Raw genomic sequence first — 27,084 nt, 5'->3', positions numbered from 1 at the left:
TACTCCTTTAATAACTCACCTCTACTTTAACTGTTATTAGGTCTTTTAATGGCTGTGCAGTAGAGTGGTATATCAAATCAAATCTTCTCATCACACAACGTATTCTCGTACAGCGCTTCATATGATTAATTATCGTTTATTTCGCCAACGAATGTCCACCAAGTCAATTCACGCTCATTACATGCACAGGGTCTTTTCAAAATAAACTTCCGTCTTCACAGGAAACAACTTTATTAGGGTTAGGATTGTGTTTTGGGTTAAAATAACTACGGAAGCGGCTTTTATTAATTTATATTATATTATTATTAATTTATTTGTCTGCCACGGCTTCTCACCATCCATCCCTCCTCACTACGGGGAAGTTGATGCTTTTTATATTCCCCAGTTCACAATTATGTGGATTACATACATGGGATACATGTGAATTACAGTGCACCACTTTTGGTATAGCTGGTACATATACTGCAAAAACTGTACGAGAGCAGCCTGTATAATCATGTTGCTCCGTTGAAATGAAAAATGCACCCAGAAAGTAAGACATTGATGTCCTAAAAAGGTTTTTCTTTCAGTGATCAGCCTTCCTCCATTCATCCCTCCCAAACACAGCCAGAAAGAGTTCATATATATATATGAGCACCGTGCTGAGTTTAAGTCCAGAAGGTCAAACAGAACTCACTGTGCTTTTCAAGAATTAATTAATTTATTTCCTTAGCTTTCATTAACCAAAGAATAACCAATGCACTTGCACTTTAGTTTTATAGATCTGAGAAATATACAGGTATGTGCAATATCTCAGATTTTCTTGCAAGAGTGAAGGAATTCAAGACAAAAGCAGAGCTCACTCTGTTCAATTCAATTGATTTCTCCGCCATTTCAAATGTGCATATAAAAGCAAAACCAAAAAAAAAATCAAAATCAAAGGAGACTTAGCAAGACCAGCATTTAAGGTCTGAATCTCAATAACCCTCAAGTTGCAGAAGAGCTACAACACCTGCTACTAGAGAATATCTCATATTCGCACCAATGCACGGATGCAAATTTAAATCCAGAGAAAACGTTGGAGTCCTCAGCAAGAAATACAAATGTCTTTCTGAGAGGCAAATTGAATGTTCAACAGCGATATTTAATTGACTAGCTGCATATGCTGGTCTCCATTAAAACTGTCTCCCACCCTCTGCGTCTGTCTATTGACACATCATCCCGCCCCCTCATTTCACTTCCCTTTAATTGCGCTGCATTTCATGTTTAACAGTAAAGTACAATTAAAAACAATCCCAATATTTGCTGCCAGCCACGCGCTTAAACTCAGAGTTTGCTCGCGGTCTAAATTATTCAGTTAAGAAGAACTGCAGACAATAAGGCGAGCTTGATGAGGCTGATGGCGCCTCACTTTCTTTTTTGTGCCTCTAAAGAATGTGCAAACACAAGCGCAGCAGGTAGAAACGGCTGCTAATCCCACCTACTCTTAACTGGACGAACCACAGCTCGCTTACTCCAAGCGGTAATTGCGATGTACAGTTGCAGATATTTTAAAGTCATTTGGTAGGAAGAGAAACCTCAAGGGCCCTCCCTGGGCAATGAAGCCGTCATCGTGCAGCAGTTTTTTTTATTTTTTATTTCTTCTTCTTCTTCTTGCCCTGGCACATTTCCATTTATCTACCGATGCAGAGAGTGAGAGTCTTCAGTAAAGTGGATCAGAGTAAAAAAGAAGCAGACGTATTGAATATATACACACAGACAAACACGAGCAGGAACTCGTGTAGAACACACGCGCTTGTTCACAAACGCCGCCAAAAAAATAACAGCAATGGAGAACCTCACACGGCGGACCGATCACAACGCTTGAAGTAGAAGTTTTGACAGTTTGACAGCCTTTTGTGTATCAGAAGAGGCTTATGGAGTCTGTCTGCTGGCCTCGACACTTCTTCTCCTCTTGGAGTATTAAAAACGCGGGAACCATATAGGTTTTGTGTGTAACAATCGTGAGGAAGTTACCCGCGTGAGACAAAACACAATACAAAAATAGACATTAGAAAAGCACCAGCTCGGTGGCTCAGAAAGCGGCGTTATTATATGCATTTGAAGGGTTTCCTTTTCAAAATAAGACATCAATCATTTGGGGAAAAAAACATGACACCTACTCTCTCGGAATCTCTGCCGTCACAAATATACGTCTCAAAGTTAGTAAAAACGCTTTGAAACATCGTATCTGAACATTTATTGTGTGCATGTGTGTGTTTTAGAGGTCATAACTAAATATGGAAAAGAATGACTGAAACCCTTCGTTTCCTGGACGACACGTGAGCCATCGCAGGCAGAACACAAGGAAGTGCTAGCTATGGATGAATGAACGCACACATTCAAATGGCAAAAGTTCGAATGAGGGGAATGCTGCTTTGAGGGTGGCACCATAAAAAAAAGGCGAAACCATCGGGGCTGGTTATCTGTCGGCGTAACTATTTCTCACTCCCAAACCGACGTCCCACATTTGGAATAAATTAGTCAAAATGACTCGTTAATAAAGGAAACAAACAAATAAAGTTGACGCGTGGATTACGGGCTCTATCTCTGTGAAATACCAAAATAACTTGGAGGTGAAGTGAACTGCTAAACCCTTGATCCTCCCCCTCCCCGTCTCCCTCTCAAGCCTTATCACATCATCCATTTCCCCCTCACTTGTTTGTTGCTCTGAGTGACACCTCATACTCAGCCTTATACAATATCTGTCACATTGCATTATTAATGCTGATAGAGTGCGGGAGGAATCGTCATGTAATAAACCGGCGGAGGAGGAGGAAGGGGGAGGGAGGGTGCAGAGAGGTCACACAATGATCAAAGAAATGTGAGGAAATAGATGACAGACTGGGCGTGTTTTTCCCTTCCTTCCTCGCCACACCAACCCCAGGGAGTTTTAAATACATAGATAAACAGCTTTTTCATGGAAGAGTGAATCCTGTTAATTTGTCGTGCTGGTGGAGTAATAGCAAGTATTACACAATAATAAGCCTCCCTGGTGGATTCTTTTCCCCCCCTTCCTGACAGCGTTTAACAATCCTGTAATCACCGCAAAAGGAATCACCTAAAAAAAAAAAAAAACACGCCCCTCCTTATCAAATGTTGTTATTTGCTTGGTTACAAAGTTATGGAATTGAATAAAAAAAAAAACTATAAACACCGTCATGTGATAATCGCTGCTTTGCCTGGCAGAGTTGAGGAGGATTAAGCCCGGGTTCCCTTCATCGCTAACCCAATAATATGTATGACAGAGCTGCAGGCGGCTTAGTGTTTACCGCCTCGCGTCTCTCCGAGGAGCTCGGACGTTTACTGCATAGACGTGCCCGATGTTTTTCCTCTCCATCACCTCGGCTTCTCCTCACACGACGACCGATACCCATACTGCACTGCAGCCCTCCTTCAGCCTCGGCAATCAGGATCGCTACATCAACGCCTCCATCTGACTGCAGCTATTTTTATTTGCCTCATATGGCGTGTAATCAACATACAGTGGCGTGCCTTCACCGACACACACACACACACACACACACACACACACACACACACACACACACACACACACACACACACACACACACACACACACACACAGTGAAGAGTACTGTTATTAAAGGAATTGTGTTTTCGGGCAAGAAGTCAACTTTCCATGAACGAATAGAAACCGACGTTTTCAGCTGTGCTTGAATTGCATTTTCTCAGCTCATGAATAAACATGTACTCTAGTTTTAAAATAAAAAAAAATCATAAAATCTGGAGGTTTATGGTGACACTTGCAACTCTTTGTTGTTCATTGTCTGACCATTTAGAATCTTTATTTGGAAACCTTCAGTCACATCTTTAATGGCTCAAAATCATACCTAGCATTATGGTAACACTTTCTCTGTCTATGATAATGACATTATTGATATTGCATTATAATCTGTTTTAGGCACTCATAAATAGTCATAATGCTTTCTAATAATCATGACACACTAACGTTTATAGTGGCTTTTAAGGTTAAGTAGCATAATATATGCTAGTCACTTACATTATTAAGTAATGTAGTGTATTATCATTTCAGTTAACTTTGCAATGCATTATTATGTGATTATTCTGTAGACAAAATATGTTAAAGCTGTTTATATTTCTCCATAAATTCTCATGTTTGCTTTAAAGAAAGTAAAAAAATATCAAATCTACACAAAAAAAATGATAAAAATGCCATGTGTTTGCCAACTGTTTCGTGATTGGTCAGAATTTTGTGGGACATTTGAATTAACTGAAACATCGTCACCGTGGTTACATTCTTGTTAAAATCCCCCCAAAAATCGAAAAATGTTATTCGCCAACACATCAAAGCAAATTCCTTGAATGTGAAAACCCACTTGACATTTTAATCTGATTCTAAAAAAAGATTGGCCAAAAATCAACCAAAAACACGGGATGTTGTTTCGGTTCTTTGTCTATAGAAGCCGTATTATACGCGCCAGCAAACCTACGCCCGCACCCGGATAAGCAGGCAAAGAAAAATAAGGGAAGTACTAAATGATATTACAGAAGTGCAGCACATTTCCCTTTGCTCCCTGGCTTTGGAAGTGTTTTGGTTGCTGTCTTCCAAGTTAGTCATCACATGTCTTTGGCTCCATGACATACATTTTCCAGTTTATCGCTCACGACAGCAGCACGATGGTTCTGTTTCTTAAAAAGGACAGTGACGGCACACAAACTGAAGCGGAGAGATTTTCCCTCTCCTGTGACAAAAATAAGATGCTTTCTAATGAGAAGAAAAAATTGTTTTATACTACATGCTTACACAGTGCAACAAATCTGACTGTCAACGAATATCAGGACATTTTATTCCTGCTTACCACAGATAGTTGCCACTTTTTTTACAACAAAAATGGAGAGAACATGATTGCAGTTAAAACCAAAATGTCAGAAACAAGTGAGATAAGCTACAAATGTGTAGTTTTGTTAATAATTGACTTTAACATCAGCAAATTTACAATTTTGGCACAGATATCCCCACACCTCACAGCTAATAACACAATTCCAATCAATTTAAATGTCTCTTTTTGGTTATTAAACAACAGTATCTCACAGCGAGTGAAGTGCTCTGTGTGTGGAGTATCCTGCTGAATCCATTTTGGTAATGGTGCAGCTTGGTTATGAACATTTTAATGACAAATACGACCAGCACCAGCTACATTATTCAGTATGCAAAAGACATGTAATGACTTTCCCCTCCTTCTAATGACTCACCCGGGAGCTTATTGATGAAAGTGTAATAGACGGAAAATGAAAGAGAATATGATGAAAACTGAAATTGAATGTCACTTTTGGAATAACATAACATAAAAGTGTTTTCTTTTTCAATTAATAGTGTAGTATGCCCACTTGGGTTTAGATATGTGTATGCCTGTGTACATTTTCTCTGAAGAAAACCTGATACGGTGCCCAAACAGGATTGCCGAAACACCATTTACCAGTGATGATACTTGGGGGCCCAAGTCTTCCATTTGTAATTAATAGCTTAAATATCCACAATGATGTGCCCAGTCATTCTTTACCCGACTCATGCCATTGTGAGGGAGTTTAATCTCAAACATTATTTTACCTTAAATCATCTTATTCCACACTGTCTGATCGTTTTCTTCATCTGCTTGTTCAAGCTCTTCGTAGGTGAGATGTTAGCTGTTTATACTGTTGTACAATATGTATTCAAGGTGAACATCTGCTTCCCTTGTTGTCTGAAAACGCCTTTAAAGTCTAAACATAAAGAAATGCCAACAAAAGAACGCTCTAATTCAAGTATGCTAACACTTGCTTGTAAGAATGTGATTAGTTTAGCAGGGATTTCTACGAATGTATGTTACAGATTTTGTCAGTGCCATCCATTAACTCCTAGCACGAGTACAAATACAAAAAAACCTCTCCATATTCACAACATAAACACTGAATTATTAAACATTTTTCATTTGGTCTGGGTCCAATCCTGTACCGCAATCTTCTAAATGGAATATCAGTTTTATACAAAGACTTTCCTATGAACCTCTACTGAATCGATGGTCACTGTAAGCACAATTCTCCCCACACATACTCACACATATTTAAGGAAATTAAATAAATTATAGTACATTTTATTCCCAGTGGGTGCAATAAAGTCGTATTCATTTGGAGAAACTAGTCAAAGAACCTGTTATTCACCACTTTTACCGGCGTAAAGTCCAATAAACATGTGTAGAGTCATCTCAATCATCCAGGTAGTAAGACATCAGAACAACACGTAGAAAACATTTCCCTTCTAAATGGCTTCGTCTGACGTCGGCTGGGGAATCCTCTTTATTAGTGACCCATGACTGCTGCCGGATGGCAGGTGTCCCCTGCTTGTCACTTCCTGCATGTGATGTCACGTTTCCAGGACGTCCCTCAGACCAGGAAAGAGTTGGAAAAATGCCAAGGTATTGATTTTATGGCAGCTGTTGGAGTTGTACGTAGCAGACTGTTGTTGTAGCGACCAATTAGCCTTCGGCCGGACCTTCAGTACAGTACGTTATGTGGCCTCTTCAGCACTTCTACAATGTTTGCACCGTAATCCTTCAAATGGTTTGTTGTCATTTAAAATGGAACCACTGAGTCTGTATCATAGATTTGTATTCCTCTCTGCAGTGAAACGATTGTACACAATCACAAAAGGACATGTTCCTTTGCTGTTAGGCGGCTTGTATTGTCTGTGTTTGAAAACCACCTCTCTTTTCGCTTACCTTTTTAGCTTTTCTTAAAAACTCCAGTCAAATAGGGATAGGAATTAAAGGGATGTGAGTTCAGATGTATTTTTATTTATTTATATTGTCTGTGACCCAGGCAGTTAACTGCTTTCAACTCTTCATGTGATTCTGTTCTTGGTTTTGCCGTTAATGGAGTCTCAGTGGAAGGTTTGGATGAGACTGTGCTCAAACAGGATCGAGAGTCTCTGAACTAGCGATCACTGAGGACCAAGCTGTATACTTTGATTACATAGAGCAGCTGCCCTTACAAAGTACATGATGCATGTAGTATGAATTCAACTGGTAGTCCCCCTCTAGTGTAATTCTAGTGTCTAATTTTTCCTGTGTCAGTGACAGCATTTCAATATACGCTCATTTCATGCATAGTAAATAGGTTTATGAAAAGATTGCAGTTGGCGCCAACTTGCCTTGAAAATATGTCAACTTTACTTTGTTTTACATGGGGCACAAACAGCGGTCTCCTCAACAAAAGCTCTGTGTTTTTTGACCCGGCCTCCCCTCAGACTCGCTTGAAACTCATTTGTGATGCAAAACCTTAAGCAAAACCTTAATCCACGACAAAATGTGTTTCCGTACAGGCAGATGAGAACATGACAATCAATGCAAGCAGATGAAAAAAAACAGATGACTGTATGAAGTCCATGCAAACATCACGTCCTGCGTATGATAAAATCAGGAATATACAGTGTTAAACTATTGCTTAGGGTTACTTGTGGCGGTATGAATTATTATTGGACTCTGACTGTGATTTGCTCCTGACCTTGCGAGCTATGCACTTTTTGGGAATAATGAAAACAACTGTTACTTATCCCAATTGCACATTACATTGTAAACTGAACTACTTTACTCCTCTTACAAGGGCACAACATGGATAGAAACGGTTGGCAAGGTCATTGCGAAACATTTAATCTCATACGTCAAGCATATGAAAAGCTTTGCCCTAAAGAGCCATCAGCGCTCTAAAACCCGTCTGTGTCTCTGTTAAACTGGCAGCATCCCAGGATTTCGTCATTGAGAGACAATGTGGTGGAAACGGAACATTTTAGCCATTTCAAAAAAAGTGGTGTTAATGGTTTTAATTGAAAATGCGTGAGCACTTCCCTTGGGAAAAGAGATGCCACTATCGTGCTGTACAGTGCAGCAGCAGCAAAAAAAAAGAAAAAAGGAGGAGTGAATCTTAATGTTCATCTGAATTTACAAGCGAGTGTCCAAAGGGGGTATGTTCATCAAAACCCAACTGTGTCTCCAGATGCTACATTCTTTATCCCTGCGCCGGTAATCAATATGAGTGCTGAAGTCTGCTGGTTTGTGCCGCTGGGTCGTGTTTACTATGCGGTGTATATAGTCGAGACAAACCTCAAGTTGCCGGTGTAAAAAATTCTCTTTGAAGAGCGGAGCAGGCAGGAGCTGCCGCTACCATCCTGCAGTTCACCGTTTTGGCAAGCGCTGTATTTCTCCACTATATGGAAATGTTAGAGAGAGGCAGCATATGTTTTGGGGGAACACGTGATAAATGATATGCAAATAGTTATTTTGACACAGCAGAATACAAAATTACACAATCATTTTTCTATCTTTTTCACTGGATGCATTATGGATTCTGGTATAGTTTTCCTTTTTCCACAAATGATTATAAAACTTATATGCATCTTATTTTTGTCACCGTATTGTATTGAACATTGTGGTCCAGGCTTGTTTAAAAAAGTTGAGTTCAAACTTTTTCTTTGCATATACAAACTTTGTTCAGGCATATACAGTTTTAACCTTCTGTTTTCCAATGGCAATTCAAAAGCTTCAGACATCTTTCAAAGGGGTTGGTATTTAAAGAGTTCTTTGTAGTGTTACAGAAATTGTTTGGTTATTAAAAAAAGAATATATGTGATGTGATATTTTGGAAAATATGCTTTAAAAATTGCTCCATTGATGAGACTTACATAAGAGGATTGACGTCACTCTCATGTCTCCATTAACTATAGAGCTAGGACCAGGAGTTCTTTAGCTTAGCTTAGCATAAAGCCTGGAAGCAGGTGGAAACAGCTAGCCTAGATCCTTCCAAAGATCAAAAACATGTCTACCACTTCCACTAAAGCCCCCTTATTGAAAAAATAAATAAACATGTTACTCATTTGATTAATCTGTGCTTAAACTGAAATGTAAAAGTGTTAAATAACATGCTGTAATTATATTTTGTGACTTCTTTGAGTCACATAGAGGTTGCGAGACACTGGTCCCCAAGAAATAGTTGTCACGGCCGGTGAGTGTGAAGGGATGAGATTCAAAATCAGATAAAGCAGGCAGACCGCCAAAGATCAGGGATTTGTGCAAAGGTTTACAGAAACAAGAGTCAAGCAAGGGTCAAAACTTCAGAAGGCAGGCCAAACAAGCGAGCAAAATCAAAGAGGGCCTAAAGAAAGTTCTAAAACAGGCAGGTAATGGGTTTCAAACGACAGCGGCCACACACTAAAAGCATGAGGCACAAAGGAACTGACGATCTGGCAGCGTGCTGCACCGAGTGCTGGTGGACATGAGCTGGTTTAAGTAGGCTGATCAGAGGGAATGGGAAGCAGGTGAGGAAGTGGGCGGGGAAAGTCAGAAGGACTGCAGTGCAGATGAGAGAAAGTGGAAACAGGTGAGGAGGTGGATGATGGAGTCCAAAGCCCCTTTTAGACTGCCTTTTCGTTGCGGGAGTATTCCGTTGTTATTCCACCATGTCGTCAGTGTAAACGCTTGCCGAGGCGGAAAGGCGTAACAGAATATTATGTCTCTGAGACGGAAAGGGAGGTCGTCACAGAGCCTCATCAGAGGCAAGACGAGGCGATGCGGTGTTCTATCTAAACGCTCCGAGCACCCGAGGTGGAAAAGATATGACATCGTGAAGATGCGTTACCAGGACGACACGCGTAGATCCATAAAAGATAAAATGCCGGTAGTTGCTCGTAAGAGGCCACTGATATATGCATCCACATGTTTATGATGCACAGCAACTTCACTTGTTGAAGAGTCCTGTAAATATGCAAGATGAGCAAAAGTTCACCTTTCGTAGGTGTTTTGATGCACCAAGCTAATCAGATTTCCGATGCTCATTGAATACGTCACACGGCCGACGAAACCATAGACGGCGGCCGCGCTGTGGGACGTCTCAGTCGTTCCACAAAGCCGGGTTGCTATCTAAACGCACAAAAATCCATCTAAACGCTAGGGTTCGCATATTTTGACTCACCTTTCCGCCATTACGGCGGGATCGTCTGTGTAAAAAGGGCTCAACATTCTCATTCCAACTCATCTTTTACTGACGTTGTGAATTCAAACCAAAATACTTTCGTAAGATTTAGGCAGCATAACCAATCAGTTATGTTAAGGAAAAAACCTCATGGTTAGCATTAAAATAGCAATGAAAAATGTAAATCCCCCGGGAATGAAAACGGGCCGGGGAGTCAGATGACAAATCTAAGAGAATCTAGTAGACGGGTAGATAATGGCAATGAATGGATTAGTGAGCTTTAGAGATGCTGGTCACTCGGTTTTTAAAAAGACTTTTGGATTTAACTATGCTAGCTGCTTCCAGTCTTTATGCTAAGCTAAGCTACTCAACTTAAAGGCTCTAGCTTCTTAACTCTTTCTTATAAAGACTTTGAACTCCGTGTAATAAAGAACATGCTACAGCAGCTACAGCAGTGAAGAGCAGGCTAGAAAGCCACATATGTGTGTGGGCCCCAGAACAAGCCATTAGTATTCTAAAAAGGAACCATAGCAGCACAATCGTTCTGATATATCGTAGCTATTTCTGCTATAGGATGGTGAAAAATCGTCTTTTTTCTAAATCCACAATAAGAGCTCATGAAATATTTATGAAACCGGGCAAACAACAAGATGTGTAATTATCATCAAACACAAGAGTATACAATGGCTGCAATCAAGACACTTCTGTCTGACTGTCAGTCAACCCAGGGAAAGGTTAAGTTTCACTCCTACTCCTACTAATTTCTGCTGACCTTTTCCGGGGTGATTTCTCCAACCCGGCAAAGTTTCACAACATTTCCCCCGCACTTATTAAATCATTCAAAATACAAGCAGCGTTTCGCGGGAGTCTAAACAGTCTTTAAGATATTCCTCCTGTAAAGTGTTGCCTGCATGAGACGCTGACACGTCCTGACACAACACTGCGACAGCAGAGATCCAAAGCGGGAGAAGGAGACACGAAAGCACAACAAGGCCACGGAAAAGCGTCTCGAGACTCGACATGGAGTATTTCTGTTGCTTTTAATGCGTTGATTTCCCGTATGACACGACATGATTCAGCACTGCTTGAGCGGGTTTTGCATTCCCACCTTTCTTCGGAGACGGTTTGCCGGCAGAAACGGATACACTGCTTTGGTTACAAATGTGGGCTGCAGAATTGTCATCTCTGACCGGAACTGTAAAATATGCATCACCACACATACAATGACACTGTGTGTCTACAGAAAGTGGAAGTTATATAACGGATTGAAGCTTTTTTGTGTGTGTAGAGCACAAGCTCTGGTTACAGATTGAACAAGGGATGCACTCACAGACGTTGAGTGGGCAACTTTTTCGATTTAATTTCCCCCCCGTGGGCCAGGGCAAGATATAGATGGTATAATTCCACGATGCATTCCGATATCCTTATAATGCGCTCACCTGCTATGAGGCTACATTTCAACTTTATTGGCAAGCACATCCTATTTATGAAATCCTTTCAAAACGCAAATGAAAGAAAGTGTCTTCTCACTGCTATAGGTTTGCTTTGAGCGATGACTTCACCATTATTCTGCATCTGAATTATAATGTTCATCCTGACATGCAGTGTCTAGTTTCCGTTTGGGTCAGTTTGTGTCCTGGCTATCATGAAGCAGAAGTAGATAGTATACATATATATATATATATATATATATATATATATATATGAAGAAAAAAAGAAAGAAATGGCATGAAGTCAAAATAAATCCTGTATTTTATTTAATTGCAATATTTGAAAAGTTTAGCTCGCACACACACACAAACACACACAAACACACACACACACACACACACACACACACACACACACACACACACACACACACACACACACACACACACACAACACACACACACACACACACACACACACACACACACACACACACACACACACACACAAACATACTTCCATCAGCTGCCAGTGTGGGGATTCCTGTTGAAATTGTTTGAAACAACTCAGTGTTGTTGGGTTTGTAGTTTATTTTCATCGCACTAACAGGCTGTATTCAGTACAAGTACTATTAAAGTGACCTCCACTTCCTCCCACTCATGCACTTTACATTAAGTGGCTCAACGGGGACACGTGTGAGCCAGAAATTATGATCAATTAGTAGCAGCAGGAAAGTAATAACATGTTGGCAACAAATCAAGGCTGATTTTAAATCTATATGTATGTTGGGAGGGTTACTATTCTGATATCATACAATTACAAAATTATTTATGAAAATATGTCATCAGTAACCACATCCGAGTACTTTTGGATTACATTGATATCAAATAAGGCAAGAAAGATGAAAGAAAAATGGTGAAATCCCACCATTATTTTGAGCTGAAATCACAGTACCTCATGGGTAACTCCGTCCAGCTGTGGAAATGCTGTCGTCATCCAAGCCATAGAATAATTTGGCACATAACATTTTAACTTGGAGCGGCAGCAGTAGCCATATGAATTAAATCAACCCGATTTCTCACACCGGGACGACTCTCGCCAAAAAGAATCATCTGGATGAATTGGAAAGTGTGCAAACATCACCATAACCTTTGCAACTTGAACTATACTGAGATGTTGGTGTCCTTTCCTGCTGTGCATACAAACAAATTGGTGAAATTTCCACCTAGTGAAACTAATGTTGGAGTGCCATTGAGTGAGACCCTTGCCCTTAAGTGTCCCTGTCTATATATAGAGTATATACTGTATATATAGACAGATCAATGCACTAATTGCCTGATAGAGTGCAGCTGTTGGATGTTCAAGCTAGAACGGGAATAAACGAGTCAAATGAGGTTTTAGAAACACAGCTAATTGCACCATATGTTCTTTTCACATTGATATGGTCAATTTCTGCAGCATCACCTTCAACAATCCCTCCCTACCTGCCATTAACTTCTGGCGCTCCATCATGCTTGAACAGCATCTCAAGGCACTTTAAAAAATTCTCGCCAGCACCTCACTGTTCTCGCTTTTTGGACGGTAACAATCTCACTTGACAAGCTGAAGTCGGCGGATCTGTGTGTGTGTGTGTGCCAAAATCAAAGAGCGGCGAGACGGGGTTCTCCACAGAGAAGAGAGGAAGTGGATGAGACAGCTGATGGAGCCGGAAGGTGAGTGACAAAGGCGGCGACAGAAGAGACTATAGATCCTTGCGTGCTTGCATTGAATCGTGTAGAGTGAAACTGCTGCTATGAACCATCTGCAGTAACAGCTGGTGATGCTGTGATTTAAACGCAAAAACAAAGGCGAGAATTAAGCCCAAAGGTTTTTTCACCCCATTTTTCTAAGTACTAACTTCACGTTTTCACAGTAAACACGCTGTATTGTGATTGTATAGGCTGCATAAATTGATTAATTGCTTCCAACTCACCAACAAGCATCCTCCATATGGTCCTGTTTCGATTCTTCCCATATTCACTTTAATAAATTCATCATGTTCAATGCCGTTTAAACACTTTGGATTTGTTTGTCAGTTCTGATAAAGCGATTATTGTTTGTTTCCACCCACCCTACCTCCATGAATGTGAGCTAAAATAAACCTAAACCTGGCAGGTCGATCCCTTTCAACTCTTTTCATTGTTCAACGCAGTCAGGATGATGTTACTGGATGCGAGTCTTATCTGTGAATGTGCCCGAATCAGAGCTAACACGGAAGAAGTGGCTTGCCAACAGATAAAGAGAAGGAGACAGACAGCTAAATAATCAGCCTGCGAAGATCTGGCAGTGGGAATGTTATTACTGGATGAATGGACAAAGCACCTGTCTCTGTGGAGGCTTCTGGTGGGATCTCTCCGGGTGGATAAATGGGCAGCGCTGTGGGAAGGTGGAAGGTGAGAATGGAGATAACGTGTAGGGAAAAGGGTGAAGGGACGGAGAGCAGAAGAGCCTCATAATGTAGTCTCATCGGGGCAAAATCGGCTACAACAGATGAAAACATCATGATTGGGCTTTAAATAAGTATGGAAACTACATCAAATATGTACGGAAACAAGGTAACATGTCATAAATACCACTGCTTTTACATCACTTGTTCAGAACGTAGCGTTGCAGTCAGTTCAGTACGTGCTGTACAAATGACATCCAGTTCTATTCAGCCCGCTGTCAACAGTATGAATGGCATGATAAGTTGGTCATCCCATGAACGTTTTGTACCGGTAGGAGACTCAGATTAATGTAGTTGAATTGTCTGATCTACTAAAGAAAAGTTGATTTTAACAGACCGATTTAAAGCCCAAGATCGCACAAGATGTAACAAAAATCACCTGGATTACTTCAAATCTTGTTCTGATGATTTTAAGCCATGATTTGAAGTCATCTTTTCTTCTATGATTTCCAAACGGACTCATGGACATTCATCCTCGATCGTCAGCAAAGATCCTGATGTGTTTGAACGCAACGTGACTCTGTGAAGAAGTGGTTTCTCTGTTGTGTCAGTCAGAGGGGACAAATATGAATGTGTTTCATATCTGTATATGTATACCTTCTGCATGTGGAGTGAAAATTAAGAAGAATGTTACTCTTATTTTGAAATCCTGATGTTTTAAAAACCCAAAGCTACTGTGTTTTTACAATGTAATATATGTCATTCCCTCTTAATTTTACCTTAATTGCCACCTTAATTGTATCTGTTCAGATTTAGCTAAAATAATATATCATATTAGAATGCATCTCAGTATCACCAACATATAAGCCGAGGTCTATTAGTCTTGTGTGTTTTCTGAACAAGGTCTCTCGGAGGGTTATGATTTCTCCCAAGTGGTTTGTTTTGTATCCCGAATGTGGAACAGCACTTTGCTTTCATCCGACACAACACAACACTGAACCAACCGAACCACTGACACACAACGGCACATTCTGACCCGACACATCTTGAAAAATAATAATGGGATTCAAGTATGGAGGTGAAATTTCCCTCGGTCTTCCTGCCCGTTTCCGCCGGTCTGCTCATGGCGGCGTGTTGATCGTCTTGCTATTTCTGCACATATTTGTGGCCCTTATCACCCTCATTCTCTCAGTCAAGAATTAATTGGAAACCGAAATTGCTTTTCAAATTGTTTCAACTTGCATTGACTGACCTAATTAGTTCAATGATTACACTCGCTGGGAAGAGATCCCTGCCTAAATGATGTGACTAATTTGAATGAATATTTCAAACCCATGTCTGCAATTAATGTCATTTACATATGTAATGTGTCGGCTTGATTACTTAATTATGTTTGTACTCCCTGATGATGTCACTGACAGGTGTCTTTTAGAGTATCCTAAAATGAGAAGAGACTAAAGCAGATGTCCCGTTCATTCATCTCGTACGGAGGTTGCGGGGCAAACACAAACTGCGGCGCCACCTGCATTACAGAGTCGTCCAGCTCCCGTGGCTCACAGCGACTTCACATCTTCCCCTGACAAATATATTCGCCGCCATTCCACTGGCTCGTCAGCAACCGTCAGAAATGGATTCGCCTTGTAGTCGCTGCCCCACGGCTAATTTCGATTGCCTCTCAGTGGCTCTCACCAAGGCAACGGCTGAGCCGGCGGCTCGCTGCTAACAGCGCTAACAATGCAAACAACGACAACATTGCTGACGTGCACGAACATGCTATCGAAACATGCGACCTGGCTATGTCAACACACCAAGGAGAAGTGCATAGAATAGTGGTTTGCTGATATATTCATGTTCTGAATGTCTGAATGTATAGAGAACCTTTAAGTGACACTATGTTACATTCAAATAGAAACTGTACTCTATGGGGAGCAGAAATGCAGAGCTCGGCTTGTCACGCTTTTCACAATCTAGTTTTATTATGTGCTGCTTCTACATCCTTTCATTTTCTTTAACAAATGAGCATTTAATCAATTTCTACATAATAGGGAAAGGGGTACCCAGGTCCCACCAGTGGGTTTTCCCCGTTCTTGTCTGTGTTCCTGGTTGTGGTTCCTAACCAGAGACCTGCCAAAGTGGTCACAAGAAAAGTCTCCGAAGTCGTGAGATGATTGATAAGGTGTCACAAAGGCAAAAATGTAGGGAACCACTGGTGTTAATACAAAATCTGGAGAAAAAGCATTACTATGAGGCAGGGGGAATTTGTGAGAAAGTAAAATCGATATCCACTAATAATGCCAGACCGGGCTACGTGAGTGATACAGGCGTTCCAATCCAAACCGTGTTTCTCTGTGTTGAGTTCAGGCTGATGATGTTTATTAGAGAAAGTGGATGGAAACAGAAGTAGAAGCCGTAATAGCCGCCGGTGTCTGCCGGGAACGCGCGGCAATGAGCGCCATGATTTCCTCTGATGTCAAAACCACGGAGGAAAAATCAATATGAGGAATGAAGCCTTATTTACACACTTCACCTGATTGACTGTGGCTCACTGTGAGATGTCAACAGGCTGCTAATGTTTCAGGAGAAGTTTTGCTTTTTGAGGCTAAGTGGGGAATTAAATGATGGGACGTCTATTTTTACACACACAACACAGCGGTGAGTAGGGATACGTTTTAGAGAGACAGATGTTTCGGGGTTTTTTTTACTCAGAGAGCCTCCGTAGACTCTAATGAGACAGAAATTTGCCATCCTTAATCTCAATCCGGTGAGCGTGCAATCCTGTCGGGGATGCATAATTGCAGGGATGTGTGTGCACTCATACTCACCGCACACAATTGGGATTACCGCGTGATTAACACTGATAAACCAAGAGTGGAGGACGAGGCTTTCATTCCTCCCAGAGAGGAAAAGTTGTGCCGAACAAAGGCAACTCCGCAAAGGCGGACAACATTTGAATAACCAAAGCCCTGAGTCCCTCCATATGCTGGAGTCGCTTAAGGATTCCCTGTCAGGCTCAATCAAAGTTTGAATGTGGAGCAGAATACATTCTCACCATCACCATCGGTCCCTCGCTACCCCTGAGTGAACCGTTTGTTGGGAGAAACATAAAAGGTTTGCTCGGTGGACATGTTTTTGCCCTCAGGGGTACACAAACTCAATAGCTAGCCAGCTAGCTAGCCGTCTCTCCTCGAGTGCACCTGTGCTTTCCTAGTGGCAGACACTGAAAATTGAGGTCACGATCCTCGTGAGTGTGTGAGCCAAGATGCCTCTGTGTTGGAATATCTTTCTCTTCGTCTCCCTCTGTTTCTGCTTCAAACATCTACTCTGGGTCTTTCTACATGTAGACCTTCTCCCTGTTACTGAGTACACAATAGATTTAAAAGGGGATTTTCCTTTAATTTGCAGCTCTTTTTGCCCAAATTCACAATATGTATCTGATGCTTTGTCTTCATCTCTTGTGTAATATAAATGTTAAACTGTAGTATTGAACAAATTATAAATATATACGCTATTTTAGCTGCAAATACTTACTACATACTACAAATACGGGGTTTAAATTAGCATTCATTGAAACATTTTTGCACAAAAAAAATATATGAATGCATTTTAAATTAAATATATAACATTATTAAGTGTGTAAAAGGTGAAGGGGTTCAACTACTTACAGAAGACACTTTAATTTCCTTTTAGTTGAGTGTAAAACCACTTGACTTATCAGCTTAACTCCCCTTAAAAACATGTTGCATTAGGGAGAACCATCTCACCTCCCTCAGGTCAAATTATATTAGTATGTTCGGGTTTGGTTATGCGAAATTCAAACTGAGCATCGAAATCCCAGCCGCCTCTTTAACATTAGTAACAAGCCACCGCTCTGTCTAGACACGGAAAACCAGCATTACATATCTTCTACTCTTCTCAACCCTTTGGCAGCTATTTGGTATAAAGTAACCTCAGACTGCATAACATTCATTTGTACGCAGACGTGATGTGACTCCATTCAAGGATGTAAACTTCAAAGTTTTTTAACCTCTGACTCTGGTTTCAAGTTGCCTCATGAACGCGGTCAGATAATGAACGATGGGCCTCCGGGCACAGACTTGTTAGATACCTCACACACCGGCGTACAGGAGCAAGAACACCCAGACTGGAAGAGACGCAAAACTGCACCCGGTTCAGTCACACTGATTCAAGAGAAACATACATCACCAACTTTTGTGTCTCATTGTGGTTTTTACGTGTCTCGGTTTGTTTGTCTTTTTGGTAGTTTTGCATCTCTTTATGGTCATTTGGTGACTCTTTTGCAGCCGTTTGCGACTCTTTGTGGTCAGTTTTGTGGTTCTTTTACATCTCTTTATGGTCATTTTGCGTCCCTCTTGTCAGTAAATGTCTTTTCACGGTTGTCTTTCTAGTCTTTACGTCTCTTTGTAGTCCTTTTGTGTCCTTTGCAGTCATTTTGCATGTCTTTCGATTGACTTTCCAAGACATGTTCAGTTCAGTAGTCCTTGCTTATGGAGTCTTTAAGTGTCTCCAAGTGTCTTTTTGCAGATGTAGTCAAGACAAAATCCACACTCTCAATAAAGCTCGGAAACATGACTGCCGCTTCACAGCGCAGTTCATCGCGCCTGTAGAAACTGTAGGCTTCAGTGTGTCAATGCCTCCACAACTGGTCACAAGCAGGTGAGAGACAGCTGAGGCCAGCAGGACGACAGCGAGAACAGCTGATCCCCGCAGAACCCGCCTGGTGCTGACCCAGATGAGGACGCTCCACTGTAATCGGGGTCCCTGAGGTAATCCTGGCAGGACATTATCTGCTTCGCTGCATCTCTGCAGCATCTGGAGGGCTCCGCCACCTGCTCTGGAAGGCCTCACGCCTCTCCTCTGCCTCTTTTTATATTGGGTTCATTTGTTTACTTTTCTCTCCAGCACTCGGCGAACGTCAAGCCATTCAGACGGATCGGATATCTTCCTGGGAAGTATGGATCTTGGCCGTGTTTGTCTTGACCTTTGACTCCTCACCGCAGCCAATTCACTTTCACAAACTGAAAACAGACTGTGAAAGATTTGAAGTTATAAGACGAAAACATGGACAACTCTCAGACCAGACAACGCCTAGTAACGACCTGTCAATCACAAGGTAGCGGCGCCCTAACGCGTAGCCTATCTTATTAATATGGGGACTACATTTTTTAAAATGACGAAGCAATAGGCCTTATCTTTTATAGTTTCAACGTTATAAGCAGGTTATAATGATTGGAACAATACAAATATTCAGGCTCCCTCATGTGGCTCAAAATTGAACTACCTGATCTTAATGTTAAATAAAGGTCTCTGGAAGAAATTCTGCACGTTTACGGCGACCCCAATAAAATCTTGTCCCACCTGTCTTTGGGACCATAATTTAATAAAAAGAACATCACACTGTTTTGAAGAAGACTTGAATTGCTGCATTGGCTTCACTTTACAGAACAGAGGTTGTCCGTCACCGTGTCCTGACAGAAAAGCTGACCAAACAATGAGTCACACTAAAATGCTCTTCCACTTATCGAGTACAAAACAAATGATTTCTCTATAAATGTTGCCCATGCATGTGGTTTCTGCACTTATATTAATCGTGCCCGGGTCATTTATAAACCGCTACTCCCTTATGCATCTTAATGTTAAATTAATTAAGTGTGCCTTTGGCATCCAAGAAGGTTTTCAAGTCTTTTATTTAAAGTGCAATCTGAATTTCAAACTATAAATTAAGATTAAGTTCGATTTTGTGGTGCCCTTAAGTTTCAGTTTATTTCAGTAAAGTGTTGTTTTTTTTTATTCTTGTGGGTTGAAATTATGAGGAAACACATTATTAGTATTGAAGAAGATATTGCAAACTCTCGCTATTTCCTGGAGACCTTAAAAGCATTTTTATGAACTAATCTGATTCTACCAAACATCCGGCAACTATGATGTTGTTTCCTTATCACCGGGATAAAAATAAAACACGGAAAGTCTGAAACAAAAGAGCATACAATTCAATCTGAGTTTGAAGGTTGATTCGCCTCCATTTCATTCTTCTGTGTGTGTTTGTGTATGTATTATATTCATAATGTTTTATGGAGCAACGTTTTTGCTTTCCGCTCAAACATTTCAACCACATTTCCATAATTCTATATATATATCCGAGCTGAGGCTTTCCATTATATCCAGAAAAGACAGACATGAGCATGAAAATGGGCGAGTCATCTTCAGTGCACTCATCCTCCTGCCCGAGGGTTAAACTTTAATGATGATGCTCCGTTGACAGATGTGAGAAATAGCATTAATATGACAAAAAGTTAAGCGTGCTAAAACAAACTTGTGTACAAACAGGAAGACGAACCATTTTCTGAAATGATGGTTTAATAACAGGGCGGAAGATACCGCCGCCGAAAATGTCACGATGTGAATTTTGATTTATTCCTGTCTATGAAGAAAAGCAATAAAAATAATATGTATCAGGGGGCAGCGGCACTGAATTTATATGTAATCTGAGAGCTAATTCTGGATGGTTTGATCCCATGGGACGCTGCTGCAGAATGTAATTTGATGAACAGTGTGATTAGAAAAATTGCATTGAATATGATAACTCAACCTGAAACCGGTCGGCTGGATCGATATCTGCACACTGAGCTGACAAAGTAGTACAACAGCCTCGCCACTACTTCCTGTCGCAAGAACTTCACAGTAAAGTGATGCATTCATCTTTCAGGTTAGGTTTACTTTATACTCCTTTAGTAATTCCTCTGTGTGCTCTTGATTGTGACTTAATTGGCCATTTTTAAACCGCTGTGAGTTACACCTATTGCACACACACACACACACACACACACACACACACACACACACACACACACACACACCGACTCGCACTCTTGTTTTCTACAATCTAATCAAATCAAGGATAGTTAGACAAAAACACTGCTTTCTCACTCCTCACCCCTTCTTCTGCATCTTATCAAGTTACGACACACTCAGGACTAAATATTAATGAAATATAACAAAAACCAAACTCAAAAGTACAATCAGGTCTCAGCACGTCAGGTGCAGTCCGACCCTGTTCTTCAGATATGGGTTTAATAACCCACAGTATGAAGTGGAAGTCCCCTCACTTATCAAATTAACAGCTCAACGACTCATTTTTAAAATACTTCCGGCCCCAGATTTTGCTTTAACATTTGATCGTTCCTGCATTTCTTTGAATCCCTGAAGCACTTTGGTCAACATGTGCCTTTTTAAAATACGCCTTAGAAATAAACGTGACTTGACTTTCTCGTAAAGAGGCAAGCTTAAGGATCTAGGAAGCTAAAGCTCATTTCGAGTAGATACAGCCCATTAAGAATGCAGCTATGCCATTGTTAGGGGAAGCATTATAACCAATCATGGAAATAATTTTCATTGGAAATTGTTTTTCTTATTTGCTTCTTTCCTGTCTTTATCTTTTCTTTTTCTGCTTTGCGTTTGCTCTCTTAATTGTGAGTGGCTCATGGATTGAGAAATCATCACTGGGTTCAAAGTTTCATAGCTGGACTTTGCAGCTACGAGACATTCGATGGATTTTAGGTCATAAAAATGTACAACAACACCTTTGAACTACCGTTGTGCAAATATGAAACGAGAAGGCCAATAAACCCACTAAAGCTCCACTGCTGCTTCTTATATAACATCTTTCAGACTCCCTTCCAACATCTCACAGATCTGCAAAAACAGCTTTAAGGGAACATTTGCATATATTCTTTCTGAGTTTGAGATGTAGGGTGAAAATGGCCTGCAGCTCTTGTCGCTGTTCTGCGTGTCTCTGCCGTCGTTGGAGTCGAGGAAGAACTACAGAGTGCTACATCAGTTTTGGTAGCTGGGGGGCGCAACGCTGCTCAAAATCTTCCTCGACGTCGGTTCTTGTGTTTCCAACGGTGGGATGGCATCCAAAAGTATTAATATTAAATGTTGTGGATGAGGATTGTTTAGTGTTTGGCTGATATTCTGCCAGGTAGCGGGGAGGATAGCTAGCTAATGTCAGCGAGCGAGCCGTGTTTGCATTGCTATGCATGAAAGGTTTCCTCCTCGTTAGTTCAGAGGTGTGCTGTGACCTTCTTAACGATTCCTAAACTGAACTGGAAAAGACAATCCAAGACCAGCAGGATGATTTTTGTCAATGTAATTTGCTAGTTTAATGGTCTCGGCCCTCTGAAGGAGGAGTGAGAGCCGCCAACGAGCCGCTCAGCGGGCAGCCGGCAGCCGGCAGGGCAGAGAGAGGCAGCGGGGGGGAAACAGCATGAAGAGCCGGCATATTTTCACATCTTACTTTTAATTCAACGACCGAACCAGCGTTGTTGATTGTTGGACCGGCGGAAAGACTTACTAAGACGTGTTTGTCTTTTTGTTCCTGTTTACTCTATAATGAAGCTTGTTTTACAACGCGTTAACAAAACACTTAAGCCTTAGTTTAGAGTCAAAGACAAACTTGAATTGAAAAGGTCACGTTTTTCCGTTTGAAAGATAAAAGAATATTCCCTTCATTGAAATTCTTTGAGTTTATTTATTTATTTATTTTTTTCCAGGCGTAGCTAACTCTCCACTTCCCAGCAGGAGATGTTAGCTTTCTCAGTCAATATAGCACACACTGGGGAATTCACTCCTTCAGTGGACTACATTTACCACCAGCACTGATTGGAACTCCCTATAAAATTGAGTTCTTTTCTATGTATTCTTCAGCCTTAATAGTTTACATGTTGATTGAAAAATGAGACAAAACAAGATACGAAGTTCGTTTAAAATCTAACAGCAGATACATCTGGGCTCAAAATTATTTAATAATACTAATACCTTAATTCAAGGGACACATGGTTGCTAATTACCTATGTGGGTTGCAGTTTTCATACCACGCGCTACTGAAGCCAACATCCAATAATAATTACACAACGTGTATATGAAAGATGCAATACGCAGCGTATCAATTATGTTTCCATTTGTCTCTGTCATGCTGAATCCTTAACTGTTGTTCCCGCTCACATCCAGACGAACAAACATGCAGACGCACATAATTAAGGACATGCTTAGTGTGTACAATTTGCTCTCGCGTGATGTTTTATTCATGGTGGCAGAAGTATATCCATTCATGAGCGATCATATTTCTCTGCGAGTCTCCTGTGCAGGTCTGGCTCGGCCTAGATAACAGGAAACCTGCCTGGAGGGGAGACACAACACCGCAGGACGTAATAGAAGCTATCATAATGCTTAGCAGGAGAGATGTCCACGAGCTCACACTGTATCAGAGTGGCAAAAACACATCTCGCCCAGTGGCGTGAAGAAATGTCCATGTGTTGCGATGCAAGGATTTTTAATGGACTTTTAAAAGGCAAAATGTGTGAGTCAACTGAAAAAAACCGTTACTATTTACACAGCTGAATGGAAAGGTATGTTGCGAAGGCGTCGGTTGGATTGAATTTGGCAAAGATAAACAAGAGCAAATGTGTGTTTCCCGGAAGAAGTTGTTGAAAATCTAGACACATGTTGTGGTTTGAGGCAAAAGATAAAGAGTTTGAAAATGATTAGTCATTCTTTCAACAACTAAAGTTTTCAGATTTGCAGAGCTTTTTTTTAAGACTGAATGATACTGCATTGAATCACTGCAGCAGAATCAAACTATTGGATTGATCCGTTACCTCCCTCCTCCTAATAACTAATGCTGATAAATTCACACCTTGAGGCCGCTCGATGACGACTTTATGACACAACCAAACGCCGACTGCAGTGACTACGACTACACGTACTGTTTCTAAATTGTATCACAACTTAAAAAACCATTAAAACCTCCCCGTGGCTCTTTATCTTCATCCGCTTTATGAGCTGCATAGATTTAACAGGAGACAGGAAAATCAATACGTGATAACAGCATTTCAATACGCGATGCGCGAGGCGTTCCTCTTAATTGCTCCAATCACTTTGCCTTATTAAAAGTTTACCTTCCCACTTCTGCATTCCCATATTTATCATCTCACCACATTAAACCGCACATGCTTCTGATCCACCACGTCAGCTTGTTTAATGGCACTGGGACTTAATGGTCTTTACCCAGACTTAATGGTCCACGTTCATATCTTTTATAGACCTACAATACTGCACTTGACGAAAGCTGTTAATGTGAACACATATGGATCCAAATGAAGCAAATACGGGTGTCATGGCAGCCTCTCTTACAGTAGAAAGCTCATACTTGAGTAGTTAAAGTAACGAGAGATTTAGATCCTGGAATAGTCCAGAATAAGTCTGGTTTGTGGAGCACTTTCTGACTGACAGACTGGTAATGCTAAAGTAGCACACATCACTCCCAGATCATACACACAGCAGCCTACAAAACACAGATAAATAATGCACCCCCTGCCTTATCCCCTCCCAAGACTACATGACAACTGATTACTCATGTTTGGAGCACAGCAATAATCTTTAGTTAAAGCTGCTTCTTGGAGGATTAGGTCACTCTTAAGTCCTCTTTTAGTTCGGTCAGTGGCCCTATTCATTATCCTGCAAAATCAGATTGGACAAATCCAACGTGTATTTATGAATCGAAAGCCGATTTGACTTTGTCCAGCAATAACAAGGGCACTTAAGTGTAACATTATACATGGCATACTGTAATGCAAACTGTGTTTTTTTTTTTCTTCTCAACTTGGTAGCACCAGCCTGCTGCAGTTTAAAGCCTGCTGCTGCAAAAGGGGGTTGTTATTTGTGCCCCCTGCACGTCGGCATATGGATGGAGTTTAGATACTTTATCTGTGGGGGATCATGACAGTCTTTACAGTGCATCCTTCCGAGGGACCTGCGTGTAGCTACTTACATTTACTCCTCAGCTGCGACGGCGGGAAGATTGTTGAACTCAAAACAAAGAACACATTGTGATCAAACGACCTGCATATGATTTCCAATCCTTGTTCTTGAACTGTTGATTGCGTCACTTGGGTTTTTTTTTTTTTTTTGGTTCTTCTTTTTTTTCTTTGCTTTTTTAAAAAAAAGAAGCTACAGATCAGGTAACCTTCAGATAACATTGATAAAGAATGCCTTCTCTAATGAGCTATTTCCCAGCCTTTACAAAATAACACGTCAGCCACAGGTGCATATGTCTGTCACCTTATTCTTTATTGTAAATACAGAAACGTGTCCACTCTTATATACCTGCGGAAGGGAAAATGTCTGTTCATCCTCGTTGATATAGAAAGCAAAAACGCATTGAACTCCCCCAAGAATCAAAACTCCCCTCGTCCACCCAGCATCATCTAGTCAAAAAAACGATAACATCCAAAAATACTTGACACTGCCACCAGCAAAAGTATAATGAAATCGGGGGTGAAAAAAAGAGAGAAACACAAAAACAACAAACCTGAGAGCTCAGCTGCAAGAAAAGTATCACGTTAAAACGTCATCGGGCTTTAAAAATGACTCCTTTTGTAATAAAGAAAAGAGGAAACAAAGTAAAAGCAAAGAGCTCGATCGGTGAGAATCACCGACACACCAAAATCACAAAACTCGAAGGCAACAAACAACACTGCAAAATGCAAACCAAAGCATAGCAACAGCAAAAGTCGACAGAAACAAAAAAATAAAAATGTTTCAAAACCACCATTAGATTGTTTGAAAAATCTCAAATACCGACAAAAGCTGCTTGGTTTCGACCCTCGAAACAAAACTGCAAGCAAGTAAAGGCTTTCTCAAGACCGACACCGCACCGATTACCCTCTTGGCACTCTCGATCAGAATAACTGCATGCTAAAAACTTGAAGCCTGGATGTGGAAAAACGCTCAAAACCACCATGTCAATGCTCAAATTCAAACACCAGCAAAAGGAGGAAAAACAAAAAAAAGGGGGCAATTAAAAAGACAAAAAATGCTTACAAAAAAGCCATTGGAAATGTACTCACCGAGCGGGAGTAAAATGTTGCAATAAAAATGTGATATGGCTCAAAATACAGTATGGCGGTGCAAGCCGAAATGCTGTGCCTTTTCTCTAGATCTCTGCCTCCAGTTCTGTCATGTGACTGATTCAGCCCCGACTTCCAGCAATGAGAGACCAGTGTTGAACAGCTGATGCTGAATGCTCTCCTAACGGCTTGGCTCTCTCCAAAAGTAAAAAGAGGTAGTCCTTATCAGCCCACAGTTATGACTGAGCCGGTTGTCTGTTTTTCCTGTGGTTTTTTTTTTTTTTCGGTTTTAAAGATGCAGAGCTCAGTCGGATTCGGGCACGCTTTCATTCCATTCAGTAGTGACGCGGGCTGCTATGCGCTGCATGTATCGGCGCTCTTGTGAGGAATGAGGCGGCAGGCGTTGTGGGTTATTACAGTGAGGCTGGTCAACGTATGTAGCATATTCCGGACAAACGCACGTCAGTATTATATCCATACTACCGTGGCAGCGCTGCCCCTGGTAGTGGAATTCGGCGGAAATGATAAACACGCACCACAATCATCACCAGCAGAGCCGTGGTGCTGAAACAGAATGTTATACACTCAGTACAGGCAAACAAAAGTATCATATAAATTACATGAATGAGCCCTGTCCGTGGTGCTGGAACAGAATGTTGAGTGCAAATGTACAAAAGTATCCTACTAACACAAGGAGACCTGTTTATGGTGCTGACACGGAATGTAATACACTGAGTACATGCAAACAAAAGTATCATAGTAACATGAATGAGCCCTGTCCATGGTGCTAGAACAGAATGTAATGTACTGAGTACAAGCAAAGAAAAGTTCCAGTCCCCCCGCGACCCTGAATACAGGATAAGCGGTAGAAGATGGATGGATGGATGGAAGCAAACAAAAGTATCATACTATTCACATGAATGAGCCCTGTCCATGGTGCTGAAACTGAATGTAATATACTGAGTACAAGCAAAGAAAAGTTCCAGCCCCACACAACCCTGAATACAGGATTTGCGGTAGACGATGGACGGAAGCAAACAAAAGTATCATACTATTCACATGAGCCCTGTCCATGGTGCTGAAACAGGATGTAATATACTGAGTACAAGCAAACAGAAGTATCATACTAACATTAATGAGCCCTGTCCATGGTGCTGAAACAGAATGTTGAGTACAAGCATACAAAAGTACCATACTAACATGAATGAGCCCTGTCCATGGTGCTGAAACAGAATGTAATATACTGAGTACAAGCAAACAAAAGTACCATACTAACATTTATGAGCCCCGTCCATGGTGCTG

The 27,084-nt window shown here is 41.1% G+C and overlaps 1 protein-coding gene across 5 annotated transcripts in view; it reads right to left on the bottom strand.

The window, feature by feature from the left end:
- ralyl (RALY RNA binding protein like) overlaps positions 1-25,977 on the bottom strand; it is a 77,273-nt gene extending 51,296 nt beyond the window's left edge. Inside the window, exon 1 of one of the 5 annotated variants that reach the window (XM_084034288.1) lies at positions 25,040-25,977. The gene's annotated coding sequence lies outside the window, so the exon portion shown is untranslated. The remainder of the gene's footprint in view (positions 1-25,039) is intronic. The other 4 variants (XM_084034289.1, XM_084034285.1, XM_084034287.1 and 1 more) reach the window with 4 other exon arrangements.
- Between the last annotated feature and the right edge of the window lie 1,107 nt (positions 25,978-27,084).

The sequence above is a fragment of the Eutrigla gurnardus genome (assembly GCF_963514095.1).
Source record: "Eutrigla gurnardus genome assembly, chromosome: 18".
In the NCBI taxonomy this organism is placed as follows: domain Eukaryota; kingdom Metazoa; phylum Chordata; class Actinopteri; order Perciformes; family Triglidae; genus Eutrigla; species Eutrigla gurnardus.
Note: the sequence above shows the minus strand (reverse complement) of the source record. Positions and strands in the feature narration are given on the sequence as shown.